Source organism: Amblyomma americanum, chromosome 9 (genome assembly GCF_052857255.1).
Source record: "Amblyomma americanum isolate KBUSLIRL-KWMA chromosome 9, ASM5285725v1, whole genome shotgun sequence".
NCBI lineage: Eukaryota > Metazoa > Arthropoda > Arachnida > Ixodida > Ixodidae > Amblyomma > Amblyomma americanum.
This window is the reverse complement of record NC_135505.1, coordinates 73,287,158-73,300,286: the sequence shown is the minus strand read 5'-3', so window position 1 is coordinate 73,300,286 and position 13,129 is coordinate 73,287,158.

Sequence of the window (13,129 nt, the reverse complement as noted above, 5' to 3'; positions counted from 1 at the left end):
ATTATTTGTCTATTGTGCGGTGCATGTTTTGGCACCTGCTTTTCAATAGAGCAAAAATTTTGCATAAACACTTTAGGTCACACACAGCTGCCCCTTCAACGACGAATTATTTAGCAAATCAGAATCATCTTCTTATGTCCGAACTTCAAGTGAATCTTCACAAAGTGTGCGTGCCTTCGGTTAAACGGAATTGCAAGCTTTTTTCCCGTTGTGACTCGCAGCAGACGGAAAGGTTATATCAGAAGAAATGAGCATTGAGGAGAACCCCGAATGTTATGGCTAAGATACTTTCTTCTTTCAGATTACACGAAGGGCTCAGACCTACAGGCAATTATTATTTACTTTCTTACTGGTGCACACAGAAGGCCAGAGAAGAAACTGGATAATAAAACCAGTAAAATGTTCGGCAGAGTAGGAAAGAAATCGAAGCTGGCAGATTTTCGTAACAGCTGTCTTGACTGCGACAAGAGTACTAAGCCTATTATTCTAATAGGACCAAAGAAAAGCACTTGAGAATCGATCCAGCGCGCACTTGTCCAAATGGAGTGAGCACCTGCGGCCAAGTTTGTAATATAAGCCAACAGTGCGTTTACAAACATATGAGCACTTTCGGGTGCCAAAAACGGCTAGGGAACAGTTTTAGCGACAGTCCATGGGAATGCGCGTAAACAAGAATTTGGCAAACAATTTTTCTCAATTTACAATGCACCATTGATCTCACTTTATAACGGAAAGCCGAGTACACTCTAGAACGGAGCGGTGAAGTATGAAGCATCATATTCAAGGCGGTGCATTTTCAAAACTGCAAGATGTGCCTTTCGCGTTCTGCTCCGGCTGAGGGTGCATCTCGGGAGCACGGTTCATAAAACTTCGTGAAAACAAGTCTTTTCAATTACTTTCCTTCTAACGTAACACCTATAGATGAACCTGTTGGGTAGCAGGTCGCGCGATCTATGCATATGATTAGACGAAGTATGCTACGTCGTTTTGAAGACGCGTTTAAATTTTTAAGCCGTAATACTTTTTACCGCAACGCATAAAGCTGACATGATAAGCACTAAGAAATCTATAGTCATAAAGTTCGCCCGTCGTATATGCACTCATAAACTCAATAGTCATATCAAAATGTTCACAATCTTACACACGTCTTTCCAAGATATGTTATTCTTTCAATACAAGCTAACTTACATATCGCTGATACACTGATAATACTTCGTCCCGAGAAAAAACGCTTCCAATAGTACGCGAAGGAGCGCTGCTCAAGAACCACCTTTATAAGGACCCACGGTAAGCTCTAATAACAAGATTCAATATCTGTCATGAGTGCCATTATTTTTCCCAGAAAAATGATATTTTCTCAAAGATGAATGGTGTACTAGACCAAAGTGCAATAAGTCACACTGTAATAGATAAAAAAAAACGATGAAGCTGGGAACTTTGTGACGGCTGCTGCCTTCCGCTAGCTCTTTTTGTGAAAAATTTCGCTCTTGGCTGCATGCATAATTCAGCTAAACGTGACTTCATCACCATGGCTATTTATTTTTGGCTGAGGAAAAAAATGCCTCAATCAGACTCCGAAGAATGCATCTTTTCTTGCTTTTTGTTTTGCAGAAGGCTACGGTGGACTTGCAAAAGCAGAAAACTTCGACGACCAACGTTGTCCTTTATTTTATAGAAAAAATCTTGCTGTTTGAAATAGATGGCTTGGCAATGGCCTAGAATGCTTTGCCAAACTCTTATTGAAAGTGCTCATTAACTGCAAACAAACCGCTGCGGCAATGCGTACTCTCTGAAAAAAAAAATATTTCGAAAGCCCCGCTCAAAAATGTTTCCACTAGTCGCACTGACGCCCTGCTGCCCTACGAGTGGGGTCTGGTTGAGGAGACTCCCAGGCGCCCGCGTCGGGGTTTATTAAAATACATCTCCTGTCAGTTATATTTAACGGACTAGAAAGTTTCGCAAAAGAATAGAGATATTTGATCAGGTATATGCAGTGGTTATGATGATCGACTGCTTACCCGGAAGAGGAGGGTTAGGTCCCCGCCGCGGCTGTCGCATTTCGACGGAGGCGAAATTCTAGTGGCCCGTGTCGTTGTCATCATCATCATCAGCTTGACTACGCTACTGCAGGGCCAAGGCCTCTCCCATGTCTCTCCAATTAACCCTGTCCTTTGCCAACTGCGCCCATCGTACTTCTTAATCTCATCCGCCCACCTAACTTTCCTCCGCCCCCTGCTACGCTTGCCTTCTCTTGGAATCCACTCTGTTACCATGAATGACGAGCAGTCATCTAGTATTCCCATTACATGCCCTGCCCAAGCCCATTTCTTCCTCTTGATTTTGACCAGGATGCCATTAACACGCGTTTGATCCCTCACCCAATCTGCCCGCTGCCGGTCTCTTTACGCTAAACCTATCATTTTTCTTCCCATAGCTCGCTGCGTGGTGCTTAACTTGAGCGGAACCCTTTTCGTTAGCCTCCACGTTTGGGCTGCATAGGCAAGATGCTGCTGGTAAGATGCAGCTGTTGTATACTTTTCTCTTGAGGGATATTGGTAAACTGCCATTCAATATTTGAGAGAACCTACCATATGCGCCCCACCCCAATCTTATCCTATTAATCATTTCCCTTCGTGATCTGGATCAGCGGTCAATACCTTCCCTAAATAGGCGTATGTCTCGCCGCTTACAGAACCTCGCTTCAAATGTGAACTTCTGTTTCCTTGCGAGACTGATGAACATGACTTTGGTTTTCTGCATGTTGATTTTAAAACCCACCGTGCGGCTCTGTCTGTCTAACTCATTGATCATGGTTTACAGTTGATCTCCTGAGCGACTCAGTAAGGCACTGTCATCAGTGAATCGCAGATTACTTAGGTCTTCTCCAATACCTCTTATCCTAACCGTTCCCAATTCAAGCCTCGAGCCATGTACTGTACAATAAAATTACGCGGTCGAGAATCCCGCGTTGTCCAATTTATCCGGAGCCCTCTACTACCACAACCACCATTTCTGAGTAGGTTCGGGACGCCATCTTCTGAATACGAGATATCAATTTCCGTGGTTTTAAAAAATATATGATGCGGTGCTTTCCACAAGAGCATAGATTGCTTGGCTTATCGGCATCCTATATAACGCTGTCTTTTTCTTAGTTATCAGGTAACGAATGAAAAGAAAAGTTCTCTAAATGTACAAAGCAAAAGGAATCGTTCAAATGACAAGGAATTTCTGATAGCAAATAGCGCAAGCTCGCGCCTACACTACAGCGGTATTTTTGACATGGTGATGAATAAAGGCCAATAATCACCACGATTTAAAAATTCACATAGCGAATCTCTCGCTTCTAACAATGGCGCTATAATATTTCTCACGCTTTCGGTGCCTTTACATGTCTTTTAAAATATCGAAGACGAGATGTTTAGAATTACAAAAATATTGTGAATAGAAAAATGTGCAGTTCTTTTCAGAATGGACTGCAGCATTTTCAATTTTTATTGTGAATCCCTGCAGATTCTTCACACAGCGCGCTTTTAAAGTTCAAACAAAAAATTGTTGGCGCATAAAAAAAATGCGCATTTATTTTCTACGTTTGTAATATTGAAATTTGTTTACAAAAAGCTAGGAAATTTGGCGAGTGAAAGCTGGTTTTCTACGTTTGGTGAGTTATCTAAAACTAAAATTAGCCACAACCACAAATGTGTAACGATGCATTGCAGGTCAGATTTTCTGATAATCTTCGTAAAAATTTCATCTACAAGTTTTTCACGGTCGACAAAATTATTTCAGCAAATTTCAAATAAGCACAAAACCGTAAAATCAATCCACAAGAAAAAATAACCCATGTTTGGTATATTTTATATTCCCTCTGATCTGTCTGCAGTAAGTGAACATTCTTAGGCATAAAATACGTTTAGCATATCGATTTCTTATTTATGGAGTTACGCAGATGCTAACCGAAGGACCAGGAGGACAGTACAGCTTTGGCCAATGTGACGAATGTGTTTCCGGCGCACTTCAGCCTTCTGCAAACCTGAACTTCGTCATTAATCTTGGAAGCATGGAAGCGACAATGAAGCTTCACGAAGAGATTGACCCCAATCCCGTAAGTATCCTTTTCTTCTGCTGTAGATATCCTCATAAATGTGCCAGTGATCACTTTCTAGAAGTCCCCTGCCGTAGCGCCTTCTCTCGCCAGTTAAAAAAATCGCGGTGGTTTAGCTCTGGTTAAACCTGGAGTCACGCGATAGCTAAAGCTGGCCGAGTGCAACTTCGTCACGTGACCAACTACGTGACGGACCACGTGATCAGCCACGGCCCCGCGCCGCCAGCAGCTGCTCCTCACCTCGTGACCAACCGCGTGACAGCGTAGCGGCGCAGCCACTGGATGGCAGCGAAGCCACAAAGTGGCGGTGCCACTTTGAAGGCTCCAAATTCTACCGTAATGTTGCTACCGCTACAAAAGGAATGGCGCGTTCGTTTTACATAGTTTCCACAAGCAGAAAAACACTTGTTTTACACGGCCGCATTCGCACGTGGTGCCCATCGCCCTTAAGGCCGCGTTCTAATGACAACCGGTCTCGTTACCACGTTCTTGGGCCAATGAAGCGTTAATTTATGCTCTTAAGCTGAAGAAGGGCGTGCGGATTCGATGCCTAAGCGTGCTATTTGGAATGCACGCTTCCGAAGCAGGTCATGGCGTAGTCATTTCTGACCAAGGTATCCGTTACCTGATTTCGGCTTAGTGTGTGCGACACCTGATGATGACGAAAGAAGCATGCACTGCTTTTTCTCCACCGCCTAAGGCCGAGCAGAAAGTGCGAGGACTATGCAGGGGGTGCAGCGAACCTCAGTGCACAATTTTCTTAAGCGCAATGCTGCCTGTGACAACCCAACTTTGTGGTGAAAAATAGCGACTGTTTTATCTCTGCGTTGCGCATAGTCCTGATTAGGCTGCCGCGCCAAAACGAACCATGTAGATGAACAGAATGGAGAACCACTAACATCTGCCTGCTTCGTAACGCACATCACTGAACGAGATAATTTTCGTTTGCTTTGCTTACTCGATCGTGAAGTAGCCAACTTACTGCTGCGCCACCTAACTTTTTCAGCTGACTTTCAAACGTACGTTTTATTTGGTATCATCGCTCTAGCTTTCCTTCGTCAGCTGAAAAAAAAAAACTTTTGCACTTAAGTCAGCTTACTTGCGTCAAGGCGAAAGGTTTGCTGCCGCCGTAGAGAATCGTCATGGCGAAATTGAAGCGTCCACGTCTCAAATGCCAAAGGCCCTGCATGGTTCGATTCCCGGCCTAGACCCCGGTTTTTATTAACGGCGCAGATGACGTCAAAAAATGGACAGGTGAGGCGAGGCAAACCCTTTCTGCGAACGGACATTTCCTGCGGACATTGGTGAGGCTTTTTAGGACTTTCGCCTTAAAAGATGGTGGATTGGTAGCTCTACATGAACACATCGCACCTCTTGCCATCGCTATAAGCACCTATAGCCCGCTTGGTTGTACACATCTCAATTATTTGATTCCCAGAAAAGGCGCCTCAAATTTCGTGATAATGTCAAATCGTGAGCCAAATGTTTCATTGTATCCAATGTCGACTCGGCACCAAATTGATCGTCTGAGCCGTAAGTGGCTTCGAGAGCGGAAGGGTGCAAGTGAGTTTATCCTTTGAAGTGATTCACTATCGCTAGTGATTCTAGACGAGCCTCGCGCCAAAAGCATACCCTTAGCCTGGAACCTATTCTTGCCCGCACAAATACGTACAAGTTATCTTTTTTTCCAAGAACAGTTTCTGAATGGAATACCCTACCACAGAACTCTCCGTTGCTTTCAAATAATTCCTGACATCTTCACTGCTGCATTCGTAGCTGCACTGTAACTGCAATTTTATGTGTGTTTTTGCATTGTCTATTTTGTGGCATTTATATTGTTCAGTACTTGCTTTGCTTTTCCCCGGTATGTATTTCCCTCTCCTGTTTGGACATACAGCATGTCCGCACTATTCAATAAATAAATAAATAAAATAAGTTAAAGTCTCTAAAGGAAGAATACACGAATACAAAAGACAGAGAGCCCAAATTAGAGTTCTCCTTGACAACAGACAGAATACCTAATTTGTGCTGTTATAAAGTAATTGAACTTTTCTACGATCAATGAAACCGCAAATCAGTGCGTGCAAAAGTTCTTCCTAACTTTATTTTGAGCATGGCGCCAAATTTCGTTCGTTTTCGCCGCTTAAGTTCCGCGGATTTTGATCATGCGCAAAGAACTGCGGCTAATCTACAGCCATCTATTCTATCCCCATTGTAAACCTAACAACTACAATATTTAGTTAACACACTTTTCAGCAATGCGGTGTTCTTTTTTTTGTTTCTGTGTGCTGTGTATCTACAGTGCCTTTATCTAGGTGCAACAGGTTACGGCTGAGTGCTTCATTTGCTTTGGCTTTACGATTAAGTTTAGGTCATAAATTTCACTAAAATGCTTGTCATTTTTCAAATAGTTATATTCAAAGTACCCTGTTTTAAATCAAGGAAAATTGGCCATGAGCAGAGCATATTAACCGAAATATAAATAACCTAAGGTCTCAGGTAAACGCAGCAGCTTCCAATGCTTGGCAAACATAGCACGTCGCGGATGAGATTAGGAATCTTGCATTCATAGGCTTTTAGCCGCCGCATCGGTATCCCGCAGAGTGTGTAACACCGGCCGTCGATGAAGACAAAACGGAGGAGCAGGCTGGTTGGGCTGTGCCCTTTGCCATGGCCCTTCCCGCTTATCTTTTCTGGCTGACTCAGGCAGCGAATCGTTCCAAGGCAGAACTGGTTGCTGCCGCAAGCTCGCCGGAGCTGACAGAGGAATGATTTGTCGGGGAGCCGGTTGCCCAACAGTATAAATAGATAGGCTGCTGCTCTTGATGATCATGAAGTATTTTTCAGTAGGTAGAAATATTGTGCTGCACCCACGTACATTAAATGTTCGTTCAGGCGCCTCAGACATTTTAACTTTGCTAGCAATGACTCTATAAGGTACCGTCTCCGGTTTTAATTTTTAGGAGCAAAATTTTGAGGTTCAATTGTTACAAATTCTCAAGAGGAACATCTATTCGAGTCAACATTGCACATTGGTTCATTTAATGGAAAAGCTCGCTCACAAAGCGATGCGCTGCTCCAACATAATTATATATTTTAAGTTAAAGCACGAGATGTGCATAGCCAATTGTTTTTTAGGCCAACTTTAAAGATAAATTGAGAAGGGCTTTTTAAATGTTTTGACGTAGAAAAGCGGCATGGGAGAGCCGAGAAAAACGTCTCAAGAAAGTGTTTTTGTGCTGTCAGAAAGAATTGTTCTACACACGTGTGAGGTGAGATGCGCATCTGAAATGCTTGTCGGCGCGAAAGACGAGAAAAACCATCAATATTAAGTGTTGTTTGTGTTGTCAGAAAGAGTTATTCTGCAAAAGTGTGAGGTGGCATGCGCATCTCATATGCTTGTCGGCACGGCTGACCTTATCAGACAGAATGGCATGAAAGTTTTTGTTCATGATGCGGATATGCTACTCTTTTTTTTTATTCCGAAGAAATATTTTATCTCCACGCAGCTCAAAGGGTACTGCATAAATGTCATAAAAATGATCAACCTATAACGCATCGAGAACTTCAGGATCTCAAGTTATGGAGAGAAATTTCGCTTCTGCGTAAGGGCACGGCTTCCATTGTGCATTGTCAGGCTATTCGTGCGTCGCGATTAAAAGTCTTCCTCGAAAGTTCGAGCAGTAACCAAAAATTTGTTTCCACGGGGACACGTAGAGAGCTAAATGCGGCGTCGATTACCAGGTATCCCCAGGAAAGTTTAAAGGGCCAGTCAATGAGTGGTACTTCGGCATAGGCATTTCAACATTTTTGCCGTTTGGCAAACTCTTCGCTGATATTCAACGGTCATAAAAGTTTTGTTATAAGTGCTGATGTTAGCTGTGAATTAAGCTAATGTTTTTTATTCAAAAATGTTCTTTGAGAATCCTATTTACGACACTTTTTGTGACACCAGGTGAGACCACGTTTATATTGAATGACCTCAGCTACACACTACCACCTGTAAACTGATGTAGATCAGAGTTGCTATTCATGTTTTATTTTGAAAGGTCTTTGTCCGGTTTAAACTAGATAATACCCGAGAGCGGTGAAGATACTGTTCTGCGCTGCTCTCACCACCGCAAATTTATGCCGACATTTGTGGGCGTAAATCAACTCAAAAACGAATTCATATGGCCGCATCCGTCGGCTTCTTCATTAGCCGCGCCTTCGTCACCACTAATTGGCATCTGGTGGAAGTGCTGAACCTTGAACTCTTCAAGCTTCTGAAACGGTCTTCCTCGGCTTCTGCAATGATTGGCTGAGTGTGTCTTCTCTGCTGGTCCTGGTGTGCCATTTTGCCCTTTATACCGGCTTTCGGCGACATTTTAGTGCAGGTTCTGGGTAATTTACCGATGCGCAAAGAGCTCCCGGGAGCCTCCGTTTGCAGGAATTCGATGTTACCATCGCGTGCAAGTCTGGCAACAAATACAGCGACGCAGACTGCCTGTCCCGTGCTCCTCTCCCGTACACCGTTGATGACGCGGAAGACGATGCCGGTTTTCTTGGCGCTCTAACCTCGACCGTCCTTGCTCAACAATAGCGAGATGACACCGAGCTACGACCTCTCATACAGTACCTTGAAGGCCGTACCTCGTCGCCGCAATGCTTCTTCCCACGCGGGCCATCGTCGGTCTGCATACAGGCTGGCATCCTCTACAAGGGAAACAACAGCCCCGCGAACACTCCGTACCTGCTCGTGGTTCCAATGGTGGTTCAAGACGGAGTTCTGCACGCATGCCACGACGAGCTTTCTTCCGGCCACCTCGGCTTTCCTCCCACGTTGGCGCGGACACAGCAGAAGTATCACTGTCCCCGGCTTGCTACAGTCGTCCAGCACTATGTTAACAGTTACCGCGAGTGCCAACGTCGCAAGACGCCGCCTGTGAAGCCGGCCGGCTTACTAGAGCTCATTGATTCGCCCCAAATTCCTTTCCAACAGGTCAGCACGTACTTGCTGGCACCATTCCCGACATCATTGTTGGGCAACAGGTACATTATAGATGCCACCGGCTACCTCAGCCGATATTGTGAGACAAGATCCCTTGCCTGCGGCACCGCAGCCGAAATCGCTAACTTTTTTCATTTTTAACATTGTCCTCCATCACGGTGCCCCTGCGGTCGTTTTAAAAGAGGCACTGCTTTTACATCAGCCCTTACTCAGGAAGTTATGCGGCTCAGTGGCACAAGCCACTGTCGAACCACTGCCTACCATCCCCTAAAAATTGGACTGACTGAGCGGCTCAATAAGATCATTGCCGACATGCTTTCAATGTACGTCGACGCCGACGATAAGAACTGGGACCCGATCGTGCCTTACACCACGTTCGCCTATAACACCGCTCAAGAGAAGACGCGCTTCACGATGTTCCGTTTGGTTCACGGTCGCGAAGCCACAACTATGCTGGAAGCAATGTTACTACCAAATGTCGCACGTCCCTCTGTCACTGGAATTCAACAGTTTGCTTGGCACGCAGGAGCCGCCCGCCAGCTAGCTAGACAGCGAACCCGTACCCAGCAAGAAAGCGATCCTCAACGCTGCAACCTTCATTACCGGGCGTTGCTTTACCACCCTGGCGAACAATTTTGGGTTTCGACCCCAGTCCATCCGTCTGCGGGTTCGCTCCTAAAATCTTATGCGCCGCTACTTCAGCCCCTACGAGGTACTGCGCAAACTTAGTGACGTTAACTGCGAAGTTCGGATTCCTCAAGGGGTTCACACATCCAAGGGAGCTCTGCCATGGTGAGGTCAGAAGTAATCCCATCGGGGGGCTCTGTTACCGATAAGTCAGGTGGAGACGTAGCGGTGCAGTCATGGTTAGGAAAAAATTGACGGGCCGCTTGTTGTGCAAATGTGTCCTCATCCACATTTAGCGCGAGGCGAATGCTCTCTGCGTAATCTGCAACCTGAGAAGGGCGCTCCATGGCGTGAAACACTCTCCAAAGATGTCGATTGCCCTGCGTAGAGGACAGGCGGGCACACCATGCAGCCCAGCGTTGCCTGCCTAGCCGCTTTGCATAGCGCCGCGCCCGTGCGGTAGCGCGGTGAAGAGTAGGAAGAGCCGAAGGGTCACCGGGTTGACGAGTAGCGTAAAGATCCGCCTGGCGACGAAGAGCCCACAGATTCAAGAGATGTATGTCCGGGTTTGGGTCGCCTTCATTTACAGTAGTGGTAATAGTGTGAGTAGCGAGAACAGCAGATAGAGTAGACAATGCTGAAGAGGGGTTGAATGTAGATAAATGATTGTCTGCGCGTACAGAGTCCCATGATGTTATTCGTACAGTGCGGCGTATTTTCCGTAGACGCGTAGGCGTGAGGGAGATAAAAATAGGGCTGTGATCGCTACCCCAAATATCAGAATCAACAGCCCAACGAGGGCTACCGGGGCCTAACCACCAAGTCAAATAAGGTGAATACGGGCCACCTCGTGGGCGGGTAGAAGTATTCGGGTGGTTTAAAAGTTGAAAGGAATGATCCGAAAAGCTCCCTTGGATGTGTGAACCCCTTGAGGAATCCGAACTTCGCAGTTAACGTCACTAAGTTTGCGCAGTACCTCGTAGGGGCTGAAGTAGCGGCGCATAAGATTTTAGGAGCGAACCCGCAGACGGATGGACTGGGGTCGAAACCCAAAATTGTTCGCCAGGGTGGTAAAGCAACGCCCGGTAATGAAGGTTGCAGCGTTGAGGATCGCTTTCTTGCTGGATACGGGTTCGCTGTCTAGCTAGCTGGTGGGCGGCTCCTGCGTGCCAAGCGAACTGTTGAGTGTCAGTGACAGAGGGACGTGCAACATTTGGTAGTAACATTGTTTCCAGCATACTTGTGGCTTCGCAACCGTGAGCCAAACGGAACATCGTGAAGCGCGTCTCCTCTTGAGCGGTGTTATAGGCGAACGTGGTGTAAGGCACGATGTGGTCCCAGTTCTTATCGTCGGCGCCGACGTACATTGAAAGCATGTCGGCAATGATCTTATTGAGCCGCTCAGTCAGTCCAATTTTTAGGGGATGGTAGGCAGTGGTTCGACAGTGGTTTGTGCCACTGAGCCGCATAACTTCCTGAGTAAGGGCTGATGTAAAAGCAGTGCCTCTTTTAAAACGACCGCAGGGGCACCGTGATGGAGGACAATGTTAAAAATGAAAAAGTTAGCGATTTCGGCTGCGGTGCCGCAGGGAAGGGCTCTCGTCTCACAATATCGGCTGAGGTAGCCGGTTACATTTATAATGTACCTGTTGCCCAAGGATGATGTGGGGATTGGTGCCAGCAAGTACGTGCTGACCGGTTGGAAAGGGATTCGAGGCGAATCAATAAGCTCTAGTAAGCCGGCCGGCTTCACAGGCGGCGTCTTGCGACGTTGGCACTCGCGGCAACTGTTAACATAGTGCTGGACGACTGTAGCAAGCCGGGGACAGTGATACTTCTGCTGTGTCCGCGCCAACGTGGGAGGAAAGCCGAGGTGGCCGGAAGAAAGCTCGTCATGGCATGCGTGCAGAACTCCGTCTTGAAACACCATTGGAACCACGAGCAGGTGCGGAGTTTCACTGGGGCCGAAATTTCTTTTGTATAGGATGCCAGCCTGTACGCAGACCGACGGTGGCCCGCGTGGGAAGAAGCGTTGCGGCGACGAGGTACGGCCTTCGAGGTACTGTATGAGAGGTCGTAGCTCGGTGTCATCTCGCTGTTGTTGAGCAAGGACGGTCGAGGTTAGAACGCCAAGAAAACCGGCATCGTCTTCCGCGTCACCAACGGTGTACGGGAGAGGAGCACGGGACAGGCAGTCTGCGTCGCTGTGTTCGTTGCCAGACTTGCATGCGATGGTAACATCGAATTCCAGCAAACGGAGGCTCCCGGGAGCTCTTTGTACATCGGTAAATTACCCAGAACCTGCACTAAAATGTCGCCGAAAACCGGTATGAAGGGCAGAATGGCACACAAGGACCAGCAGAGCAGACACACTCAGCCAATCATTGCAGAAGCCGAGGAAGACCGTTTCAGAAGCTTGAAGAGTTCAAGGTTCAGCACTTCCACCAGATGCCAAGAAGTGTTGACGAAGGCGCGGCTAAAGAAGCCGACGGATGCGGCCATATGAATTCGTTTTTGAGTTGATTTACGCCCACAAATATCGGCATAAATTTGCGGTGGTGAGAGCAGCGCAGAACAGTATCTTCACCGCTCTCGGGAGATCTCTAGTTTAAACCGGACAAAGACCTTTTCAAATAAAACATGAATAGCAACTCTGACCTACATCAGTTTACAGGTGGTAGTGCGTAGCTGCGGTCATTCAATATAAACGTGGTCTCACCTGGTGACACAAAAAGTGTCGTAAATAGGATTCTCAAAGAACATTTTTGATTAAAAAACATAAGCTTAATCCACAGCTAACATCAGCACTTAACGAAACTTTTATGACCGTTGAATATCAGCGAAGAGCTTGCCAAACGGCAAAAATGTTGAAATGCCTATGCCGAAGTACCACCCATTGACTTTCCCTTTACAGTTTCCTCGGGATGCCTCGTAATCGACGCCGCATTTAGCTCTCTACGTGTCACCGTGGAAACAAATTTTTAGTTACTGCGCGAACTTTCGAGGAAGACATTTAATCGCGACGCACGAATAGCCTGACAATGCACAATGGAAGCCGTGCCTTTACGCAGAAGCGAAATTTCTCTCCATACTTTTGGCCGACAATATCGCATATGTTTGCTACGATAACGTGTATGAGATCCTGAAGTTCTCGATGCGTTATAGGTTGATCACTTTTATGACATTTATGCGGTTACCTTTGAGCTGCGTGGAGATAAAATATCCCTTCGGAATAAAAAAAAAAGTAGCATATCCGCATCATGAACAGAAACTTTCAAGCCATTCTGTCTGATAAGGTCAGCCGTGCCGACAAGCATATGAGATGCGCTTGCCACCTCACACTTATGCAGAATAACTCTTTCTGACAGCACAACCAACACTTAATATTGATGGTTTTTCTCGCCTCTCGC